This window comes from Gavialis gangeticus, unplaced genomic scaffold, assembly GCF_001723915.1.
Source record: "Gavialis gangeticus isolate Ggan-Ray unplaced genomic scaffold, GavGan_comp1, whole genome shotgun sequence".
Lineage (NCBI taxonomy): Eukaryota > Metazoa > Chordata > Crocodylia > Gavialidae > Gavialis > Gavialis gangeticus.
In genome coordinates, this window is record NW_017729032.1 from 246,055,294 (window position 1) to 246,060,745 (window position 5,452).

Below are 5,452 nucleotides of genomic sequence, written 5' to 3' on the forward strand. Positions count from 1 at the left end.
GGGGGCAATAGCTACCTATCCAGGCTGGAAAGGGGTCCTTGTCCAGTAGGTGTTGTTCAGAGGGGGGGTTGCTGGCAGGGCCTCTGGGTGGATAGGTGGTGTGGCATGGTGCTGGTCCAGATGGAGATGGTGTCCCAAGGAGTCAGTCTTCACTACTCGTGTTTATGGGGCAGACTACCTCTGATCTCCTATGGGGAGGGCCTGGCCAGGCAATGTCAGTCCTGTCCCAGAGGGCTCCAGGTGTTCTTACTGAGCATGTGCAGCCTTGGCACAATGGTGGGTTGCCTCATCTTTTGTTTCTTGAATGCTGAGTGTGGTTCCAAGGGCTGGGTCATTGGTCCAGATATTGGTTTTGATGGTTCAGTCATTCAGAGGGGGCTATTTTTAGACTTACTGCCATTGTCTCTCAGGCACCTTCATTTATCCCCATTCATTCAGGAACCAAGTTACATAGGAGGGGTAGGTGTGAGTCATGGGTCACACGACTGGGCCTGAGGACAGGATGGAGACTTGACAAACAAAATGGAAACTTGACATGACTTATACTAACTTACATATGTAGGCCTAAATCATATAGTATCAGTAAAACAGTAAGATAGAACAGTAAAAAAAAAAAATCAATGTAAACATAATTATACAATATAAAGAAGGAGAAAAAACAAAACATATACAACACTACCGAAATATAATACTGTAGCTTATCCTATGTCTTAGCTCACTTATACTTATCTATAGGGAATAGAGAGGCAGAGAACAAGTCATAAATGGATAGGGGAATGGGGAGGGAATGCATTTAAAAAAAGAAGAAAAACTGAGTGTTTTGCTACAAAACTAATTTTTTTTTAAAACAGTGCTACCATATTTATTGCCTCTCCCCTCATACTTATCTTTATTCTTTACCCACACCCCTTCAATATGCCTGCATAATTTTTCTTTTTCTGTTTTCAGTCCATAAATACACTGAGCTGTCTAAATCTAAAAGCTTCAGCCGCTGAAAACATTAAGATTCTTACTAAGGTGACTCAGTCTTAGTACTTCAGGCAAGATTTTTAATTTCTTGTAATCATAAAATAGCACTGCTTCTTGATCAGCCTCCTTTAGATCAGAGCTACTACTTTCATGTGACAAAAGATAGGCAAATGAATAAAAAAAAGTTATATACATTTGCTCTCCACAGTTACAGGTCTTTTCTTCTTTCTTAGCTGAATATAATGAAGTTCTAAACAACAACACAATGGGACACAATATTTTCAGTAATATATTCCCTATAGAATGCTTTTACAAGTTTTTGTGCTTGAAAACCTGCAGTTGAAACTGATGATAGAATTTTACTGGTCAAGAAAAATAGATCTATTGTGTGCAAGTATACATAAATTCAAAAACAGGTAAAAGCAAGACATTAAGACTTTTGGTTTTCAAGTACTGGATTGTTTGGTTACTACAAAAAGATAAATAAATTGTCATTTGCTTTGATAAAAACATGTAGAAAATGTGAACAGATCCCAAAGGGTGCAGGCAGAAGTTAGGTTTGTCATACAACTGTCCCCCTGAAAGTGAGCTACAGCTGTGCCATGACACATGCATGGTTGCAGAGCACTTTTAAACTGGCTGATTGTGCAATAAATTAACACTCATCAAATGAAGGCACTCCACTTTGGCATGTCTTAGGGAACTTGTGCTCCCTAGAATTAATTTGTGGTGCCTACCCCTGGGGCTACCAGCAGGGAGGAAGGGAGGAGAGTGGGAGGGAAGCGAGCTCCTGGCTGGGGTTTGCCTGGTCCGAGTTGGGGGGGGGGGGTTTGATGCCTCCTTGCATTGTTGCCCCCTGCAATTCCCCCACCCCCAGCTCAGGTCAGGCAAACCCTTAGGTCACTCCCATCCCCCCACTTCTGCTGACAGACCCTGAGCTGGGTAGGAGGGGTGGCTCTTCAGCTTCAGGCAGGATCCTTGGGCTCCTAGACAGGCTTGATTCCCCCACCCCAACCCCACAGGAGAACTTCTGTTGGGTTAGGGGGGCACTCTAACTTTATGTAAAGTACCATCTGTTAGGGGGGACTGCATGTCTGCCAGCACCCAAAATTATGGTATCTTAAAGTACCAAAAAGACACTTGATCTATTGCCTCACTTATTCTAAGCTGTCTTGCAGGCTTAAAGAAAAAAAAAAATTATGACTTAGTCTCTAGAAGTGTGAATAAAAGCAAAGTGTCATCTCTGTGTCCAGGGTGATAGAAATATGCCCCCCACACTTTCACTGTTACAAATACTGCCTCTGTTTCTTCCCATCTCCAGCCAGAGGCAGCATTGCTTTTGGAACAAGGAACAAGGTGAGAGGCTCACCCCAGAACTCACCTCAGTTACAGGACAGCTCCATGGCCTCTAACTTCACTGAGGCCACAGCCAACATTAGACCAGCCTGGGACAAGATAGAAATCCAGAACTGCTAGGCAAGATATTAAAGCTAAGAGTGTTGTATTAACTAAAATTGTTGTCATAATAAAAACACCTAATTACTTTTAGCAACACAGTTTCCTTCTTGTTTACTTCCAGATTCAAGATTTTAGACTTGCTCATAGCAGTTCCATGAATCAGTAGAGTTACATTGGGGTCCATCAGAAAAAAAAAAAAATCAGAATCAAAAACCTAATCATTTACAATCTAATCCAGAAACCATACCCATGGAGTCAGATTATATGGTCCTTGTTAGGTGGGACAGAAAGGAATCAGAACCAGACCCACTGTCTAAGTTTTGAAGAAGACATTTGTAGGAAGACAAGTAATTTCTGTGCACAATGATGTAACCAAGAATTAGTTTTCCAAGTACTGCAGAATCAGAAGTGTGGAAAGTGTGTTTGGTTGAGGTGACAGGGAGAGAAGTTTAACAAGCAAAGTTCCAGTAATATGGACCAGAACAACTATTTAGTAGTAACTCAGTTTATAAAGCTATAAAGACTAAAAAAACCCCTCACTTTAAAATAAGAGCTAAATGATTGGTACTTGGGAGCTTGGTGTTGAGGGCATCTCTTCCAACTATTTAAAACCTGATCTCAAATGAAAGTGTGAAATTTTAAATACCTTAAGAAAGGATTATAATGACCCAGTTTGTTTTTAGCAACTAGGTATGGCACTTCAGAGACTTGGATCTTTGCAGTCCAATATAATTGGATGCTGGTACCTGAAAGGCTAGTGTTCATTACTTAGAAACCTTTCATTTCCACCACCCCCCACACACACCATAGTGTCACCATAATAACACTAATTCCACAGCGCGATAAGAGACCTTTACAATACTTAAAAAAAAAAATATATATATATACACAACCCTATCAAGAATATTTGCACGTTCATGGCAACTGCTCCATATTTTCAGGTAAGCATTACACAAATATATAACATGCAAAGAATCTCAGTAACACCACAGAGCTGGATGCAATTCTTCAAAAATGTAAAGCAAACAACACAAAGACACATAACAAGCAGGTTTGGCACCCTGGGCAGCCCCTGCAGGGGATGCAGTGAGAGGAGAAGTTGGAAGGGAGCAGGCTCCAAGAACTTGACGGTGGAGGCAAGCAGAATGCAAGAGGGGGCATACGAGCCTTTACTGTACCAGCAACTCAAAAACAGTCACTCCTGATATCACGTGGTCTGCCTGCCCTAGCCGTTGCTCCTACAGCAACAGCATTATGTCTGGGCACATGACTGTTGCTGCAAGAGCAATGCTATAAAACTGCTTTTGCTGCCAGGGAACATACTTGGGGGGGGGGTGCAATTTTGGAGCCCCTCCTAAGGCGATACCTGGGGCGGTGCCCTATTTGCCCATTCCTAGTTATGCTATAGCACACAATTTTCAGGATGCTGCTGGTTCCATGAATATAGAGACACTCAAGCATCAGGTTAGCCTGTACAACAAAACATTTTAACAACATGAAAAGGACTGGTATATAGATTTCTTTCATCATGCTAATGAAGGAAATGAAATGAAGCCATTGACATCTTCCTGGAAAGTTCAGATCTTTATTTCAGGCATCTCTGAATTATCATTACCTTCAAGATCAATTAGATCAGTCCTTCAAAAACCACTTAGGTTTTTGAAGTGGAAAAATATCTTCTCACAGCAGTTTATAGTATTTCAAAACACTGTACTGCTTAGGTCTAGTGCAGTGTTTTTCAACCTCTTATTTGCAGACCCCTAAAAATGTAGAATGGAGGTGTGGACCCCTTTGGATTATAAGTGTGCGTATTCATGTACTTTTGATTGATCATAGTCATATTTTTTGGACTCCTTAGACAGTCTGAAGACCCTCAGGGGTCTGTGGGCCACAGGGTGAAAACCACTGGCCTGCAGCATACACCAGGGCTGTTCAGCTGGTCACCTACAGGCTGCATCTGGCCCATGAAGGGTTAATATGAAGCCAGAAGTTAAGTTTGTCATACAACTGGCCCCCTGAAAGCCATCTACAGCTGTTTTGTGACACACATGCATAACTGCAGAGCACTTTTAAAGTGGCTGATCTGTCTCCCCCACTACCAGGGCCTTTGGGGCAGGGCAGCATGGCCTGAGGTAGCCTGGTAAAACTTGCTACCTGGGCAGTTTGGACTGCCTGTATGGTAGCACCAGTGTAGGCAGGTGGAGAAAACTCTCAGGCAGGGGAAAAACCATTGCTCATGCACCAATGGAGGCAGTAGGGAGGGGATGGGAAGAGGGCTCTCCTACCTAGTTGTGGCAGCAGGGGAAGTGGGCTTACACCACTGTGATAGGGGAGAGGAAGTGGAACTTGCCTGCCCAGCAGCAGCAAGAGGGGCTGCCATAGCAGGGGTGGGAATGGCTGCATTTGTTGTGGGTCATGAAAGCCAGCATGGCATGCAGTCCCCATAACATGCAGCCCCAATGGTGTATGGCATAGAGGCCTAGCACTGGTGCAGTGGGCAGCCCCCAGCTACTTTGAAAATGGACAGTCCTTGTGCAGCAAAACCCGGAGTTTCTTTTTTTTTTTTTTAAATTATTCATCTTAAAATTCGTTCCCTCCCCTTCCCCAACCATTTCTGACTTCTCTCCTTCTCTATTCCCTATAGATAAGTGAGCTCAAACTTAGGATAAGCTTTAAACATTTTTATTTTGGTAGCAATTTTTTAGTTTTGGATATCCATTGTTTTATAATTATTAGGTTTGTATTAATTTTTTACTGTTGTATATTGTATTATCATCATTTTTGTATTGATTTTTGTTGTTTCATATGGATATTGTATGGTTTAAGTCTGTGTTTGTAAGTGAACCAAAGTCATGTCAAGTTTTCATTTTATATGTCAAGCCTCCATCTTCTGTCCTCTGCCTGGGCATCCCATGTTGCAACAATATGATTCATTGTACCCCTCCCATGTAAATTAGTTCCCTGATGAATGAGTGTGATTGGGAATGATTGAAATACATTGGTAGCAGGCCTCTACTGAATGGCC